Genomic DNA, 21,062 nt, shown 5'->3' on the forward strand with positions numbered 1-21,062 from the left:
TGGATTATTACAAGATCGTCTTTAGCACTAACAACAGTCTAAAGATCCCTGTCGAAACTTCGATATAGTTTGAGTGAATCTTATAACAGAAGAGAAGATTCTCAAGCATAAACAAACTAGGTGCAATCAAAGTTCAACCATCGTTAGTCAATCAAATCAATCGAAAACACAAGATAACCCGCAATTGTCTAGTTTCCCACCAACAGTACTCGTAGATCTTCTCAATCCCAAAGAAGACTTTAAACTGAGCGGTCGTAAGAGATTTCGCCTAATTAGGTTACTCTCCTCTCTGAATAGGCGGCTTCACCAGTAACAACACAACCGAGGAAGTTTGCTGTTACGAATGATTAGTTTGCTAGAAATGTAAACTTCAAGTATTTATAGACAAAAAAGTTTGGACACCAAGGAATTTCCAAAACCGAAAATATTCTCAAGATATGCAATATAATTCCAAATTCGGTTTCCATAATTCCTGGAAATGCTCTGTCCAAAATAATTACCGAAAATCTCTTTGGAAAATCTCAACTAGTAAATGCACATTACTAATTCTCATTTTCCTAAAATAAAATTAACAACCTTAAATAAAAGATTCTTAACTTATTTATATTTGGATCCTGGAATTTTCTTCCATTAGTTATTAAGAAATAACTTTGAAAAATTAAAGATAAACATTATTGTACGTGTTCAAAGTATGTCGACATCCTTACTCTGTAAGTCCTCTTTCATACTTACAACCTTGAAACCGATTTGCCACACTTCCAAACAAGTTTAGAATTGGTTCATCTGACTTTGAAGAACTATATGATTGATCAAGAACACAATCTCAAATCATGGGTTTAACGGTTCTATCAAAACAAGTTTCGGTTCTACCTCCATGTGAGTATTGTGCATAGTCACACTAGCTTTCCAAAATTTGGTTGACTAGGTAGTAGGATCGGTTCCCCACATATATATGGTATCTAACTTATATGTATTGCACATGTCCATAGGATCGGTTCCCCTTTCTGCCACAAACTTGTTGCACCTCATACAAGGATCAATTCCCCTTTGTGATTGTTGCACCTCTTACCAGGATCGGTTCCCCTTTACCCAGATTCGGTCCTACACAAACACAAACTCTATCATACCATCTCAGGTGATTACTTAAGATCGGTTTCACTAATAAAAGTCATACCAATACATAAGTCAGGCCTTTGTGAATAGTTTTACCAAGAACACAAACAAGTCGTGAGCGGTTATACTAAATCACACATATTGGATGTTCACAAGATATGCAATGAATAAAAACCCAATAACTCCTGACGATTTCCTTTTCGATTCATAAACAAGTTTATGAACTTACTTCCTTAAAACACATATAAAAATATTATTTTCTAGGATGAAATCCTCACCTCATACCCATAAATAATCACAATAGCATTTAAATGATTATGTCGAGTTTAATGGTTAAGCAATAGACTTCATATTGTATTCCTTAATACTATGTCTATCTAAAGTGTTCATGCTTCGCAGTTTCATTTTCAATATGCACGACTTGAAAGATACGTTAGGAAATGAAACAGTTCAAGTCAAATATCACTAACCTCAAGTGGAAGGATGATGTTGTCGTTGTAGCTTCTTACTTCTTCACTTCTTCAAGTCTTCGCAATACTTGTAATGTCTCATATCCTAATACTTTCAAGCTAACCTATACGAAGTTGACTCTAGTACATAATCAAGCTACTCTTAAAATGAGTTTTGATTCACTAAAATATGACAACCAAACTTGACATACCAACGCTTGGTGGGTTCAACCGAGCTATTCTCTAACAATCTCCCCCTTTGTCAATTTTAGTGATAAAACTCTTACAATCATATGGATAAACAAATTACAAGAATTCATTACACATATGCTTGATTCCCGAATTCAAAAACACAATAACCTGCATACATTCAATCCTTAAATGACGTTGTTGACATTATAATAACAAAGCTAATACTCCCCCTAAAGGTGAATAGGTAGATTTCATCAATCCGCAAGTCTTTGTTGGATAAACGTTTAAGCACAATTGTTCTTTTCCTTAGTAATACCGATTAATATAAAATCAATACCAATATCACTTGTTTACTCCATATATTTCTCCCCCTTTTTGTCACAAAATGACAAAGAAACGAAAAAATAAAGGACAACACGAAAAGAATCTTACAAATCTCAAAATAGACTTGCAAACCTATAGAGTTAAGCACGAGGGTTCCACACACCATTTTTGATAACCAATATCAAAACCGAAACTACAAAGTAATTTGTTTTGATATGTTATCGAGGAAATAATTGCCCGAAGCAATTTTCCCAATTTAGTTTAGAAAACCAAAAATCAACTAAGCACCTTAGTCCCTTTGCTAAACCGATTGTACAAATACAATCGCTTCATTTGATAAGACCAAAATAAAGATAACTCTATTTTTCTCACCAGGTTCTAATTATCCATATAACTTAGACATTTAAATTTCAAACAAAGACAAGTACTAGGTTAGTTAACTAGCATTTCTTGTTAAGGCATTCGATTAGACTTGAATAACCGAAACCTCCACTTTGATAAGTTTGACTAAGATAAACTTAGCTTCTCTTATCCGGAATCGAATTGGACTAAAAAATCCATCCCGTAAACCTTTTCTTTCGTTAAGCCATAAATAATTCATACAAACCAAATAAGTCAACTTGCATAATTATTCACCTCAACCGGAAGCAATTGAATCAACATAAGCATTAAAACACCGCAATTGCACCAAAACTTTATAAGCCTAAACAATTGATGCCACACAATAAAGCAAGATAACAATAGTTTTTCTTAACCGGAACCAATTGAATCACACACACATCCATACACACATCATGGAATAAATCATCAATTGTACCGAAATGTTGTTAAGCAAAAGCAAAATATATATGAAATAAAATCAAGCTTTTCTTAAGGAAAACAATTAACTAACAACATTATTACCTCAAATTTCGCATCCGCTTCTCCAATAAGTTTGCATGAGAATTGATATCGAAATATCATTATGTTGTCATCCTTATGCAAAACAAAGAATAACAACAACCAACCTTTACCATAGAAACGTTGAAAACCGGTTTTTAACTATTGCAAGCAAAAGTTGAAAAACATCGAAACACATATGCTTTTATGCTAAACCAAAACCGATTCAACATATTGTGACTTTTCACATATTGTTTCTACCAGACCCCCTCATGATCCTTTGATAAAGCCTACCAACATGGGCTAGAACTTAATCATGCTAAATCAAAAAGTCACCCAAACCATAAGGGTACACAACATTATGGGATCAAATATCAAGGTAATAAAACCAAAATCAAACATCTCATAAATATCCATAGCAATAATAAAGCATTCAAGCACAGGCTATGTAAATCAAAACAAGTTCATAAACACTGCATTAGAAACTTAATCCACCTTACTGTTACACAAGGTTTCTTACTAGGAATACAACCTTTAAAAGATTGTTTACCAGACAAACTCACAAATATACATAATATCATCCGAGATGTCCAAGTCAATATCCTCTCCAGAAGAAGTATCTTGATACTTGTCTGAGATGCCGCTCAAGGCTTCAGTAAGATCTGGATAGATGTTTGTAGAATGATTAATTAGTTTTACTATGCAATCATTTTTCCTCTGTAGTCGTCTCATAAGAGTTTGCGGATCCCCTTCAACTCTTATAGGAGGAGGAGCATTGAAGACTTGTCCGCTCATTCTATTGAGAATTCCTTCTCCTAAGGTTGTGTTTGATAGGAGTTAATTCCATGGAATTAGCCATCTTTCCATGGAAATAACGCGTTTTCCGTCGTTTGGTCAAAAATCTGTTTCCATGGAATTGCAATAAAATCGTGGCCTAAAATATGTTTTAAACTCAATTCCATGGAATTCCATGGAAAGTCTTTCCTTGCCTCCCCCAGGAAACTGATTCCATGGAAATACTTTCCATGGAATCGTTTCCTTTCTCTGTTATCAAACACAGCCTAATTTCTTTGGGATCTTTTCCCTGGCGTTTGGCCAGAAAATCCCAAAATAGCTGCATATTCTTGTAATCAAACAAGCAAATCCAGGAGTTCTTCTTTTACCCCTTCGAATTGTAATCATTTGTCTGATCATTATCCCACAGAAATCAAATTTTTTGACTCCTTTGACAAGATGGTATACAAGTTCAGCAACGTCTCTAGTCCATTTGTCTTATGCATATTGCTAGGACACAGGTTTGCACAAGCTAGTTTTCCAAAGACTTTGAGATGAAATTCAACATTGTGAATAAGAAGAGAGTTACCTGAACATGCTCCACCAATTGCTGAAGAGATAGTATTGTTGTTGACTTAGTACATTTCATCCGACCATGGCAAGAAGGTATTCATGTAGGGATAGAGAATCAATTCCGAAATTACTTGTTTGTTGACTTCAAACGATCTTGTACCAATCATAGTACGAAAGGTACATCCTTCAAAGTTCATTTCATGCATATTGGCATAAAACAGCTTCACAAGGTCCGCAGTATCCTTGAACGAGCTTTCATGAATGATACCCCATTCACGATGCTTCACAAATTTCATATATTTCGTATCCGAGACTTTGAAAAATAGCATTTCCATGATGGGTTCTTTAATTGGACCGAATTTCATAAGACATTCATCATTCACAAAATAGTTTTGAGAACTAACATCATAGGTGAGACTAGGCATGTTTTCATAATTAATATTCCTAGTTGTGTAGAGCATATTGTTCCTAGTCGAGCTTTCTCCAACATTGAAATTTCTTCTACCCCTATTAGCCATTGAATCAACAAAGAGAGTGAAAAACCACTTACGATCGAAATGCCTTGTTGAGTGTTGATTCCCCTTGTTTGAGTTAAATTGGAGCGATTTGAGACAAACCCTTTGTTCTTTTTGCAACTTAGGGTTGATTGAAACAAAGATTTCCACTTGAATCGAACATGCAAAAATCACAAGTGAGAAGCTTTGGAACCCTTGTATGCTGTAGAGGTTCCTTTGGAACCGAAGATGATAGAGAAAGAGATAGTCCCATCTTTGTCTATTTTTATCACAAATTCTATTTTGTATTTGGATATGGATCCGGATCCAAATAGGATCAAACACCACATACCGAACCTTGATAGGTGATAGCCAAAGATCGGTCCTTTGATCAAAAACAAGTTGTCCCGGTTTTGACAATTTGGCCAAGCTAGGCGTTGACATGAGGTTATCAGTCGACAAAATTTCACTGGACAAGTTAAGACCAGTTTTAGTAGACTCACAAACTATTTCTGAGTCATTGTAATCTTCGAGAGAGAATTATTCTGAAGAATTATCGAGAAAGTCATCTTGAAGAATATCAGATTCCTCTGAGGTATAATTCATTAAATACTCATGGATGAGATGATTTCCTTTAGAGTTATTAGTTTTCTTTGAGTTGTCCAGTTCTTTGAGGAACTCATCAACCTCATTTTGAACTCTACTAGAGTCTTCAAGGATCTTGAGTGTTTTAGATAGTGTCTCATCTTCCTTTTGTTCATATATTTTAATCTCATTTTTTAAGTCAGAGAGTTGCTTTTCCAATTCTGCAAATTCAGTTTTTTTGTCGATTTTGCTAGAAGCATCTTCAGTGAGATTAAGATATAAGCGACATTCGCCGAATGTCCAGAATTTTTTGGATCGAAGCGTCTCAACAATTTCAGTGTTTGACATTTCTTCAAACAATTTTGAGTCATCTAATCTTGCCATCACGTTAACTGAATCAGACATAGATTCAGTTTCTTATAGGTTGGATCGCACCAAACACAGATTGTTAGATCTTTTCGTGTTTGCCTGCTCTGATACCAATTGAAAAGTCGAGGGTATCCAAATATACCTCAAGCTAATACTTTTCCTACCTATAAGTCCTTTCTCTGAAAGTGATTGTCTATGGACAGAGTCGAGACAATATAACTAATCGGTTCACACTTCGTGCAATCGTCTATGGATACGAGATCGAGACAATACAACAACGAAGTATGTTTACTTGATAAAGGTTCGGACTTAACTAAACACAATAGGATTGCTTATCAAGTAAATAAGAATTAACGTTTGTGTAATTTACTTTAATTATAATAAAACAATTATAATGCGGAAAATAAAAGTAAATGACACAACAAGATTTTGTTAACGAGGAAACCGAAAATGCAGAAAAAACCCGGAACCTTATCCAGAATTAAATACTCTCAGGATTAAGCCGCTACACAAAATTAAACCAACTTTGTATAGTTGAGATTAAGCAACTAAACCTATAGTTCACCTAGTTCCGTTTGTATTCCCACGCCTCCAACTTATGAGTAAGTCACGTACTTGGAACAATTCCTTTGGTTCGTATTCCAAACAGTAAAGGAACAACAAATCTGTTTGGTATCAACTCTCTTCAACCAAGTGATGTGAGTTCGACAAATGTTCTTCTGTTTATCTCAAATAAACATCTTAGTCAGGTTCTTAGATCTATCTTATGTTCAACTACCAAAGGTAATTGTTAAGATTCTGTAATCAATACTTTTAATCACAAAGAATTGTATTGATGCCGATCTACACAACTAATCAATCCAATCTACCACAAGGATAAACCGATTATAGTTGGATCCTCTTATACCGAAACAAGTATTGTGCACACCAAAGATTATGAACCCCAAATCAAAAATCTTCAATATCTTCTTTGTCTTCAAATCTTCTTAGATCTTCAATAAACACATGCACATAATAATTTGAATCTCTTGTGATCAATCACGCACAGAACGGAGTCTGTTAACCATGGATTATCACATTATCGTCTTTAGCACTAACAACAGTCTAAAGATCCCTGTCGAAACTTCGATCTAGTTTGAGTGAATCTTATATCAGAAGAGAAGATTCTCAATCATAAACAAACTAGGTGCAATCAAAGTTCAACCACCGTTAGTCAATCAAATCAATCGAAAACACAAGATAAACCGCAATTATCTAGTTTCCCACCAATGGTACTCTAGAGCTTTTCAATCCCAAAGAAGACTTTAAACTGAGCGTCCGTAAGAAATTTCGTCTAATTAGGTTACTCTCCTCTCTGAATAGGAGGCTTCACCAGTAACAACACAACCGAGGAAGTTTGCTGTCACGAAGAACTAGTTTGCTAGAAATGCAAACTTCAAGTATTTATTGAAAAAGTGGGGGTACAACAAGCATACCCAATATTTCTCTTAGCAATCTGTATGGACAAACTCCAATATACTTTCTAGAGAATCAACTAGATAGTCAGACTCAATCTAGATAAAAATTATATCAAAGAGTTTATATCTCAATCTCTCGATTTGATATATACTCAAGCAAATAGAAATCTGCGAGTTTTTATCAAATACTAGAGAGATAACTTGGATGGTACCAAAGACCAATATCCAAGTGTCAATCAATTTAAATCAACAACCAAAAGGTCGAATATTCTAATTGATTGAACAACGCAAACTTGTGATATTTCAATTATATAACAAAATATAATGCGGAAAAGAAATAACACAGACACCAGAATTTTGTTAACGAGGAAACCGCAAATGCAGAAAACCCCCGGGACCTAGTCCATATTGAACACACATTGTATTAAGCTGCTACATACACTAGCCTACTCCAAATTAACTTCGGTCTAGACTGTAGTTGAACCCCAATCAATCTCACACTGATCCAAGGTACAATTATGCTCCCACGTCTCTGATCCCAGCAGAATGCTACGTACTTGATTCCCTTAGCTGATCTCACCCACAACTAAGAGTTGCTACGACCCAAAGTCGAAGACTTTAATAAACAAATCTGTATCACACAGAAAAGTCTACGGTAATAGATAAATCCGTCTCCCACGAATATACCTACGATTTTTGTTCCGTCTTTTGATAAATCAAGGTGAACAAGAACCAATTGATAAACCGGACTTATATTCCCGAAGAACAGCCTAGTATTATCAATCACCTCACAATAATCTTAATCGACGCAGCGAAAAAAGATATTGCGGAATCACAAACGATAAGACGAAGTGTTTGTGATTACTTTTATATCTTGCCTATCGGAGATATCAATATCAATCCAATTATTACAATTGTACTCGTACGATAGAAACAACAAGATCAGATCACACAACTACAAGAAAGTAGTATCGATCTGGCTTCACAATCCCAATGAAGTCTTTAAGTCTTTAACCTGGTTTAGAATAAGAAACCAAAGGTTAAAGGAGAATCGACTCTAGCTTAGCACAACTAGTATCACACAGAAGGTGTTGGGATTAGGTTTCCCAGTTGCTAGAGTTCTCCCTTATATAGTCTTTCAAATCAGGGTTTGCAATCAATGTTAGCTTGGTAACAAAGTATTCAATATTCACCATTAGATGAAAACCTGATTAGATTCAAGCTAATATCTTTCAACCGTTAGATCGAAAACTAGCTTATTACACACAAAAGGAATGCACGTTTCTAGGCTTGTGTAACCGTACCCAAACTTGTAAATTTGTTGGTTCAACAATAGTCAACCAAATGGTTAGCCATATGATCACTTTCATATCAACCATATTTTTCTTCATCATAACTAGTTCAAGTGACTCAAATGAACTAGTTAGAGAGTTGTTCAGTTGCAAGGAAATCTTATGTAACTACACAAGACACAATTGAAGCAAAAATGATTTGATTCACTCGAATCGGTTCATGAACTATATAGCCACGATTTTCAATTTGCATTCCGTAGTTTATATAAGAATAAGTTCACAAACATCGTTTTTAGATATAACCTACTCAAGTTCGTGGACTGGGTTCGCGGACGGAGTTCGCAAACTCCAGCAGAATTTCTTGGGATGAGAACTTCCGCCAGTTCGCGGACTTGGCTCACGCCACCATTCCAGTTCTCTTGATCAACAAAGTTCGCAAACTTCAGTTCAAGGAATAAGGACTTATACATATATGTGTTTCCACAACAATGCTTATATCCTCCAATGGTTCTAAACTCTCATTTCAATCATTGAAACATTCTTAGAGGACGTTGATATTCTATAGTTGTTATTCACAAACTATTTTTCGCCAAAGTAAGCAATTTTCAAAGTGATTGAAACTTGTCATGACTTTCGTCACTAGGTAAAGATGAACTTGGATAAAGCGAAAGCTTACCAACACATATTTCGAGAAATAGTTAGGCGAGATAAACTCGGCTCGGAATAACAAATGTGTATAATCTAAGTCTATATATCAAAACGACCTTTGTCTCAAGAGTAGGAGATAGAGTAAATATACTTTTGAGTGACAGATAAGTTCAAGTCTCCACATACCTTTTAGTCGATGAAGATCCACCAGTTCCTTGAGTATTCATTCGTCTTGTATGATGATTGCCATGGAGTTATTGAGCTCAACTACACTTTCTATCCTAGTCCGAGACCTTAGCTATAGTGGACTAGAAATGAAGACTTATAGTTTTGATCACTAATATTGACAAACATGCTTGAGATAGAAACGCATGCGAGTTCGACCGAGCAATGCTCTAACAATCTCCCCCTTTGTCAATTTTAGTGACAAAACTATCAATACATATGGAATGCAAAAAATAAATAAATGAACTTTTGTAGCTCCTATTCCACATGTCTAATCTTCAACATTACTCGAAATCTTCGTCACTTCCAAGTACTCCAATGATCCCAAAGGTTGTAAGTTCAGCATCATGGTTGTTGAAAATCCGTAGCTATAACAACGAGAAAACAAGAGTTCTCAATCATTGTTATACAGTGTCATAGTATCATTACACAACGTCAAAGTTCAATTGTATCACAACTTCAACAACAATACTATGTTGATATGTATCACTCCCCCTTAGTCAATACTCCATCTCACATGGAAACCACTCCCCCTTACATAATGATCCGAAAACCATATGTATTTGTAGTGTGAACTACATATTAATTCTCCCCCTTTCTGTCAATAAAATTGGCAAAGGTACAAGAACGGGATCCTAATGAATTTTCCGAAAGAGATATTTCTGGACCAAAATAAAACAAAATATCAACTTATTTAGATGCAATCATAAAGCCGAAGCTAAATGCATTCATCAAGGAGTTTATAAAGATACAAGATAACCCCTATAACATTCCACAGCTGCACTCCCCACAAAGATTTGGCAATTAAGCACAAGTTCAATTAAGAACTCTCCCCATAAAATGTCATTCCCGAAAGAACAACAAGAGCGACCTTAATTTCGAAAGAAAATAAGGATTTCTTTGGACATAACAAATCACATACAAGTATGAATTTGAATCCAAAATGCTCAATTAAATTAACCACAAGAGAACCTATGATTAATTTAATCGAAAATGCTAGTGAACTTATGGAGACTCAAAAGTATACAATTAGATTAATCACAAGAGAACTCATAATTAATCTGATCGAAATACACAACCAAACTAATCACAAAAGTAATCAATTTAATTGGTCATGCTTGACATAAGAAAACTTACGTAGAAACAACTAAATAACCAAACAAGATGATTAATTTAGTTGAATATGCTCAACATAAAGTACCTCACAGAACAACAACAAAGCTAATCATAAAAATAATCAACTTGGTCGTTTAGTGATCAACATAAGACACTTTACGGAGCCTCACAGTAATGCATAAAATATGGATCAGGGAAGATCAATACTGCGAAATACACAAGGATTCATTCTATTTTCCATCATATTCGCATAACGACATTCAATAGACATAACCCTTGCAAACGAAAGATTTTAAGCTATCTTCCATCAATAAATGACATAATAGGCTTAACTTTTGTATTTGCCAAAAGTCTATTCATTCTTTATCAATACATGCATATCGACATACGAAAGACTTTACTTTTGACAAGGTATGGGACAATCATAGTTCATGGACGTAAACACACATATCCCATAACAATATTGCAATATATAAAACCATAAAGATTAATACTGCAAAAATCATCTTCCAAACAAATTTAGAATTTAAACCAATAAATATAAAAATATGAAGATGAAAATGTTGGACATAGCTATGTGTAATCACAATAATGGCTATTCCAAACTCTAGTAATCTTTCTCAAAAATAATAATAAATTCTTATAAGAAGTTTCCTAGGCAACAAGACAAACTCGTAATGCACATACAAGATGATTTGTCCTTATAGGGTAGAATCAATCTTTTTCGCATGGATTTACACCAATAATAGCTACCAAAGGCGTATAAAAATATTTTCTTAATCAAAGAAGAACATACAAAGTCAATAACGACTATGCACCATAATTCACAAAGGCTGATTGTGAACATTCAAGAATTTCATAGCACTGCGTACTACTTTTCATTCTTGAACTTCCTTCTTTGTGATTCACCAACAACATTCTTGTAAAAGCTACAAATTAGCTTAGAATAGTAGTACTCCAAGAATCCAAGTGACCAAGTTCAAGAGAAGTGGAACAAGTGCAACGAAACGGAGCAAAATACTCAAAAACAAGAGACATGACGAATACCAATCTTAACTCATCCAAATTCAAGTTTTATCATCTCCATTTTGAATAGAATTCAAATAGGAAGAGATTTCAAAAAGAATGAGGTCAATCCGAGTTCGGACGAAGAAGTTATGTCCAAAACAAATTTACCGAATATCGACGTCAACTATGCATACGGGTTTGCAAACGAATTTTCGTATCCTGGAGCAGTATGAAGACGGGGTTTGTGAACTTAAACCCCTGGATTTTGGTTTTAAATGATGTTATGCATACTTGGTATGTGTACCATGAAGTCCAAACATCCCGAACTAATATTTTCAAACCTAAACATTTAAGAACCTTAAACACAGATCAAGTTAGGTAGAAATGAACGATAAGCGAGGTACATGGATCATTATAAGTACTCAAACAAGTAATGAAAACATAAAACTTGCTCAAGTTTATAGACATACCTTTTTAAAAAAGTCCAATTGAATTCTACAGCGTTACCGAATATAATCTGTGCGCCCCAGTTGTTGTGCTTTCCTCACCGTATACATAGCAGGGTATTTCTTGGTGAGGATGCACTTTCAACACAAACAAGTTTTGTTGAAGTGAACAATGTCTTGCTCACCATGGCACCAAGAAAGATTTTCTTTCCAACAACTCTTAAATCTTGTACTGTTGAGAAACACCCAAGGAACTGTTTTTATAAGTCTATCAAAGAACTTTAAGGGAACCCAAAAAGATTTGTGTTTCTGATTTCTTGTTTTCCAACTTATAAAAACCAGTTTCTGCAGATAGTTTTTAGTACTGCGAAGGGAAACTCTTTTGATAAAAAGAGACGTCCTAGATTCTTCATAAAAGAAGACAATACTACTATCTTGATAGGAAGTATCAGGAATTGAGCAACGAATCAATTCATGCTTTGAGGTGATACACTCAGATAACTGAGATTTAAACTCCTCTTGTAATTCGTTTAGTTTATCACAACTAATTGGATTACGCAGAGGAGGAGCATTGCTCTCACTGATTAGCAAATCAATATCAACCTCAACATGAAAACTATTCATCATAACTTGATTTAGCCTGTCAAGAGATTCGTGCTCTTTCTGGAGGTATAACTCTGTTGATGGTGGATTTTAGTTCAGGGCTAAAATTGTAAAACCAAATTTAATGCGCTGACATCCTGCAAAAGGTAAAGCCGTTCGATAAGTGATGAGTACCTCTTCGCTTTATTTATTCGAAGCAATTCAATAAATACACGAAATTCACCCAGAATGGTGCATGCATCAACAATCCCAATTATTCTGTGAATTTTAGCATTATTAATTAATGCATGATTTGCCTAGTATTTCCTGTGCTGTTCCTCGCCGAACTCTCATTATTATCATGACATGACGACTGAGTGTTCACTCTTAGAAGAGTAACATGAATCTCCAAGTGCCAATTTTGAGACATGTACGAAATACCCGTGCAGGTTACATCACTCTCTGACAAAAGAGAATTTCGAATCGATGCGCTTTCAGCTCAATCGAACGTATTTAATTTCCTTAAGGAATATCTGGACTGTCCATATCAGTCTCAGAAACGATCGCGGCCACACAAGTTGGCCGCGCAATTTAACAAGCCTAGACAAACCTTGGAAAAGAATGGGTGATTGACGTGATAACCACCGGCGTGCCCACTTGTGCCCTAGACGGTCGAACATCACACGAAAACCTACCAGCACCATCAAACGCCAACTCTAAGTAGGTTGGTCGTGCTTCTTTATAGAGGTTCGATTGAATGTAGACTGTCTAGGGAAGTCTTAAAACCATCGCAACCGTCCAACTTCGAAAGCGTGGTTGAACGGATTAGATCATCCCATGAATGATCAAAGAAGCGTCAACGCACACGTTGGCGGGCCCACTTCTCCCTTACCCGATCGGTTTTCTTACGGCAAAGCCATGGAGCAATGAAATGTTTTCTCGAAGCATGGATGGCGTGATGCTTTAAAGGGTCGCGGAAATTCCACTAATGTCTTAAAACGATCACGACCATCCAACTTAGCCAACATATTTGGATGGCTTAGATCGCGCCTAAGACCATCAGGAAGGTGCACATATGTTCACTGTCATCCCAACGTGGTACCCACACGGTCGGTCCTCCCAAAGGAGAAGCGTGGTTTGCCAAACCGTTTGGCCAAATTCACGCGTGCGTGACCGTTTAAAAACCCTAATTAGGGTTTATGGGGATGCATATCTGTCGTAGTTCGACCGCGTCCATCCATCTTCGCCAGCCTAAACGGAGGGTGTAGATATAGACTCAAGAGGTCCCAAGGATGTCGACGTCATCATCGTGGGCGCATCTGTGCGTGTGACCGGCCGGCTTAGTTGAACCATGGCCGAGCGTCTCGAAACGCACGACCGAAGGTGGCATGTCACGCGGCTTCCAAATCCTTTGCGGAAATGGATTTCTCTCGCAAATCGATCACGACCACTCATCTTTGACAATCAATTTGAGTAGCCTTGATCAAGCCTTCGTGGGACTAAGAGGTATAGACGTGCACAACAACGGACCGCCTCCATGCGTGACCGATCAGTCCCACCAAAAGTAATGCCCATGCTTGAATTCGATCAAGCCAAAGAGGGATGCTTGCGCTTCTCTTAAAAACCCTAAAATTCCATCAACGGTCGTAGATATATGTCGTAAACCATCTCGTCCGTCCAACTCTGCCAGCTTGGACGGACATCCCAGGTTAAAAGATAGACGACCAATGAAGCACCTCGGTGATCACCGTCCGCCACTCTTCCACAGGGAGTGGTCGACCAGGGGGTGGCTCTCCCGTGCGGCCTCCAAACGATCACTTGAAGATGGTTGGACGTGATGCTATTTTAAGACGCTTAATCCGCGACTTATTCGGTTAAGCTTTAAAATAGCGATGCTTCATATATATTGATTGTTTTCGATGCATTACATGCATCAAACATACACGATATTTCACGAATACCAACTCCTTAAATAACTTAGCACCGTATGCTATTTCCTGCGGTGGGTCCCACGATACGCTCGTTTGAGACATCAAGCATGTCACAAACTGGGGGATACTTACTGGGGTATTGTTCTGGTGGTTTACAGCGTACAGCGTGCAGCGCACCATTACAAGAACGTGTCAGGAAAAGGTGGACGGTTAACAGTGATGAGGGAAGTGGGAAAAGGTGTGATCGTGTGACAATCAGCACTCCTACATGACCCCGCTACTCCATCACTTCACCTCCTCCACTTCCTACGAGATGAGGGTTGCGCTCAATGACTTGTATAAATAGGTCCTTCACCTATTTATAAACAACATAGACGGAGAGAAACCAAGTGTTGTCATAGTATTCAGAAAATACCCAGAACTGATAGCTTTCATTGTGCAAGCCAGTTCATCATTCTGATGTCATAAACAGCCAACACCTTAATAATCTCAACACCTTCTTCGCTTCCCTCCCTAAGATCAACCCCATCTCCTTCACTTTGTGACCGAAAGAAGTCTGGAACGGCCATTTCTTGGTTTAGGCCAGAATTCTATAGATTGATCTCTCGAATCAAAAGCACTACCCTGCACTACATTTGTTTAGGGTTTAGATTCATTTCTCATCCACACACACCTAAAATTACCAAAACCAGCAGAAATAGTTTTCACCCATAAACAATTGGCGATCACAGTGGGAGATTAATATCTCGGTTGCAAAATTAGATTCTTAATATTTATTCTATCCTTCTCAATTTTGAAGGGATAGATCTTAGGTCCAATTCAATCATTAACCTATTTATTTTTCACCAATCCCAGCTTTCATTTCACGATGTATCCTCGCCCGCTAGATTCTTCGAAAGCCATATATAATTCAGACATCATGGGAAATGTGGCTAGGATGCTAGAGGATATCCTGGAAAATCAGGTCGGTATTGCTAGAAGGCAGAGCGAGACATTTCGTCTTTTAAAAAATATAAAAGTTCAATTACAAGAAAGCTTGGAAAGCGTTTACCCAGGGAGTACCGCAAACGCTGATGTAAAAAACGTTGGATCCTTATCTGGAAGCCATGACTTTACCAGCAGAGATGCAGAAAGAAGCCACATGGAACTAAGGAGAGACGAACAACATGATCCAGCTGGCAACGGAGACTCAATACAATTTCACAGAGGAAAAGACTTATCGGAGATGCCACAACATTTGCTGGATAAATAAAAGGAGCCTGCGGCTTACGAAGCCTTGCTGGAAGATTTATATCCCAAAACCCTTGCCGAAGTTCAGAAGGCTGCCCAATCCGCAACAACTTTTCAGCCAAGTGAAGAAATGCTTGAGGAAGGAGAAATCAATCAAGGAGCACGTGAATAAAGGGCTGGGAGCGTTCAACTCATTCACCCAGCAGTGATGTTATCTCCAATACGATGCCTTATGCGTTTCGGAAAAGCCGCCTAGCTAATCGGGCCGCATGTATGCTAACACACGCTGGTTTTCCAACTCCATCTCCGAAGCGTGCTTCACATCAAAGTCAACGGGAGACATCACGGAATCTGTTAGCGCAAGAAAATCCAGACTCAAGATACCCGCATTTCCCGTTCTCGATGAAGAAAATCTTGGAGTTGTTGGAGGTATGGGTACGAGACGGAGAAGTGCAGCTGCCTCCTGTGTGGCGTCAACCGAATGATCAAGAAATAATATATCCGAGATATTGTCATTATCACCGGTTTCTTCATCACCTTACCAGTAAATGCAACGCCCTGAAACGCATTGTCCAGAAGAAGCTGTAGTTGCAGGAAATCCTACACTACACTCTTCATGTGATTTCATTATTAATCAACTCATTTTAGGTTTATATTCTTAATTTTATTGATTAATCTTTGGATGTTCTTACAAGAAAAGATAAAGAACTAAAGAATGATCTCTGCTCTAAACTTTCTCTCTCCTACTTACTTGTTTCTTACTCAAAAAAGATCCATTTTCTTTACAACTCGAACGACTATTTATAAGGAAATGCATAGTGGATGACAGCTAATCTGTCCCTTATTTTCGGGTATAGTATGCGACATTCTCGCAACCTTACAGATGTTATTTTCGCAAACTCTCTAATTTTCGCAGGACTATCATATCTTTCTCGTGATCTTAGATGTCGTCATTCATTTTATCATTTCTGGAATTGTTCTGCGACGCTTAAATGTTGTGTCATTAATAATTTCGCTGAAACATTATAATTGCGAGATTCTGATCCTACATCTTGCCTCTTCTCATATCTTTTCTGCGAAGTAGAGAATGATGTGAAATATCGCAGTTCTCCTCTTCATATTCTGCATTTATACACGTATTCTTTCTTCCATTTATTTCTCGACACGTCTTTGTAACCGTTATTTTTTAACCGCTTATATCTTTCCGTATTAATCGTGTTTATTTTCTCGAGGAAAATTCCCTCTATATATATTCCTTTTCACTCTCTTCTTCTTTCTTTTATTTTCTCTGCAACTTCATCGTTTTCTGCAAATTCCATTATTGCAACTTTTCTTCTTTCTTCTTCAACCTTTTTAAGTTCTTCTTCATCTTCATACTATTTCTTCTGCAATCTTCATAGTTCATAATTTTCTTCGAAACAATCTCCCTGCTATTATCTTCCATGGATTCATCAAGGTTAGTTTTTTTTTTCTTCTTTATGAGTTTTCTGAAATTGATTGATTGCTGAAATTGATCTTTTATTGCCTTATTTGATGTTGTTTATGTGATTCCCATACTCTTGTTATTTCAGCAAAAGCGCTCCAACACTAGATTTACAGTTCAGAACCCTAACATTCCCAAATCGCAGCATAAGGTTGTTGCGCATAAAAGAAAGTCTGCGAATGAGAAGGTAGTAAGAAACATATCCTTTTCTAATAACAATATTGTTGCCTCTGTTTCTTATCTGGATTGTAATTCGCAGGGTGATAAAGATGTCAATAAACCTCTCAAGAAATCTCGCCACCTTAAAACTGTTCCCTTCTGTTCCCTTCCACTTACTCATCTCTTCTAAATCTCCTGCGACATCTTCGCAAGATAAACCTTTATCTCCAATTCGAAAAAGCTGCCTCAGACTTCATTTCTTCAGCTGACCTTTAATGATTGAAACTCCCCTTGATCCTGCTGTGAATGAAACCTCTTCTCTTCCCATTGAGAATTTCTCAACCTTCTATCTCTACCAGTTCTCTACCAGTCTCTTCCTCTTTCGAAAGAAACCGTGGAAGGGATAGATATTGCCTTCAAAGTTTTATCTGAAGTTCTGGATGATGTCAAGAAGTCTTCTACTGATCCTATCAAGTCTAATGTTTGCGAAATTCTGAGCAAGCATTTGGGTTCTGAGAGCTGCTTCGCAGACAGCTTTGGAAAAAGAATGTAATGCTCTTCGTCTCGAAAATCAGAAGCTTCAGAATGTTTTACTGGATCGTGACAATCTTCGCAAGAAGAATGATGAATTGAGAGGTATGATTTTCTTATGTGTCTTAATTTGCCTTTTAATGGTTTTATCCTTCCCATATTTAATTATCCTTGAAATCCCTCTTTCGCATGTTAAGCTTTAAACCAGAAACGAATAATGGAGAGATATCAATTTGAATCTCTGTTGAAGAAGCCCGTGTTGATAAAGAAATTTGATGGATCAATATAACCAATTAGATAACCTCTTCATATTCTCTTGATCATATAAATAATCTTACCAATGAAAATACCCAATTATTCAAAGACAAGATTTATTAAGTAATGAAGTATCTCGTCTTTCTTATTCTTTAACTAAAGCTAATTTAGGGATGGAAACTTTATCAGATGAAAAAAACCTTATCCAAGAGAAGAGAACTTATTTAAACAAGATGGCGATATCTTCGCAACAACTTAGTATTCTTCAAAAAGTATGTGATGACCAAGAGCAATCTCTTCGCTCTTTGAGAAATGAACTTAAAGAAGTAACAGAGTCATCTATCGCTGAAAGAGATACACTCATTCAAGGTAGAATAGCTTTAAGTGTAAAGGCGAATCAGCTTAAAGAACAATATTCAAATTAGAAGAATCTTTCTTCGCTTGCGAGAAAAACTTTCTTATTTCTAAGAGAAAAATCTTCAGTCTCGACTTAAAGGTTTAGTTGGAGATAAATTTGATGACGCAATGGACCGTTGGGAGAATAGTTGTCTGTCCTTGATTCAACACCTTATTTCGCAAAAGGAAGGTAGTCATAATAGTTTGACTGCCTTAATTATCTTTTCTTTGTCATATCTCTCTGAACCTTTATATTAATGAAATTTTGTATTCTATCTTTCGCAGAGTCTGAGAAGAATCTTCATTCTTATTTCTGTTTTGGAGGCTAAATATGCCAAAATTCGCAAAGAAAATGCATTGCTCGTCTCTACCTTACTGGTTCTCGCGACCGAGCGAAAGAAGACTTGATTATCTTGCTTATTTTAAGGATATTCAAGATAGGAATCATCAGAGAGCACTTCTTCGCCAAGTTCATCTCCGGGCTGAAGTCCTTGTAAATGACATTTTATTGTCCAACTCTCTTCCTCCTACATCAATTGATCCTTTAGAAGTAGATGATGAAGTTCCTCGTCCTGCTGATAGTGATTATGATTACGAAAGCGGTGCAGAGGATAATTTCTTGGAAGATGAAGAAGAGGTTCCTTCTAAAGAAGTATCTGCTGGTGTTAATCAGAATGAGAAAGAAATTTCTCCTGAAGAAGTAATTGCTGGCGATAATCAAGATGCTAGTCATGGCGAAGATCAAAACCGAAATGAAGGAGAGGCTTGCGAGAATATTGGCGAAGAATTTCTGTTATCTCCTGCTACTGAAATTAATACTGAAGCTTGAGCTTCTTATCTAGCTTTTTTCTTGAACTGTCTTATTTTTTCACTTTTTTTTTTTCAACCAACTTTGAGTCAACTTTTCCTTTTAATATTTTGTTGATGAGAAAGATAATGCTTCTTGTGTATTGATTCCCATACTTGCCTCTCATTATCTTTCTTGCAAAAAATAATCTGTTACGAATACTAAATATTTTGTTTTATCATGGTCTTATTTTGCCTTCCTAATTAAAGGTCTTATTATGCCACCTCTTGTCATTGCGACAAAATCGCAGGACGTCCTTGCACTTTCATGCAAAAACCCATTGATCTTGCCTTAACTTTTTCTTTTGTATTATGGCCTCTTCAGGAATGTTGCGACAATATGACAGGCCTAAATATTCTTGCGAAAATAAAGCCCCATGACATTGCCGTCTTGCGACGAAATCGCAGGACGTCTTCGCACTTTCATGCGAAAACCCATTGATCTCGTCTTATCTTTTCTTTTGTATTATTGCCTCTTCAGGATTGTTGCACAAATATGACAAGCCTTAATATCCTTGCGAATAAAAAGCCTCATGACATTTGCGTCTTAAGACACTTATCAGCTCCCTAATGGAGGGTGCCGCCCTTATCTCCCCCTGGTTGCCCCTTCAAGGAGGCGTACTTCTACCATACAAGGTTAGCTCCTCCCATCCAGTCTTAACAACAACCAGTTGTTTTCGCAGCCTCTTATCCCTTTTACCTATAGGGCTTATGGTTACGAGACTGCACCCTAAGTGGGGTTTTCTTCAGGCCGAGTGCAGTATAAGCCAAGACTTGTCAAGAATGGCAAGGTACGCTTCAAACGTCCCTGGCACTCTTGACTCAACCGTGTACCTCGGCGCCTTGATCAGATCTGCACTCCTTGGGAGAGTCCTTATTACCTTAGTCGCCCAACCCAAGTCATATGCTTAAGCTGAGAATCCAAGGTGCCTCTCCCGGATGGGCTTTATTGACCCCAAATCTCCATGACTCAGGTTCCGGTGGCGGTGTAGCCTTTCCCTGAGCCATGCAACAGGTACCCCCTAATATGACGTACTTTAGGTCTTACATTTGCCTCTTGCGAAATTTTATTCGCGAACTAGGGTGTACGCCATAAAGGTTCGCCCCTTTCTTTTATGTCATTGTTCTGTGATTATCTCTGCGAAAATTTCGCACATCATGATCTTGTTTTGATATGAGTAATCTTGCAATTATTCTTTCAGAATCCATAACTTCTCAAAGCTTCTTACGGATAATATTTTTTAAGTACAACCTGTTCCATGGTCTGTCTAATCTATGACCAACATCTCTTCCTTCTGGATCCATTAATCTATAAGCTCCTGTTCCAACTATCTCCTTAATGATGTAAGGTCCATCCCATTTTTTCGCTAATTTTCCACCATTTTCTCGCTGATATATTGGTGTTTCTCGCAGAACTAAATCTCCTGGTTGAAATTCGCGTATTTTGACATTTATTATATTCTCGGGCTAATCTTCGCTGATAATTCTCCATATGTTGTAAATTTTTCTCTTTTTTTTCTAATTCATCAAGTTTATTTAAAATCAAGCCCGCACTAAGATTTTTCTCCCAAGCTTCTCTTTTTGTTGTCGGAATAACAACTTCTGTTGGTAACACCGCTTCAACTCCGTATGTTAAACAAAAAGGTGACATTCCAGTAGCTTCTCTTCTTTGTATTATAAGCCCATACTGCATTATGTACTTGTT

The sequence above is a fragment of the Papaver somniferum genome, chromosome 9 (assembly GCF_003573695.1).
Source record: "Papaver somniferum cultivar HN1 chromosome 9, ASM357369v1, whole genome shotgun sequence".
Taxonomy (NCBI): domain Eukaryota; kingdom Viridiplantae; phylum Streptophyta; class Magnoliopsida; order Ranunculales; family Papaveraceae; genus Papaver; species Papaver somniferum.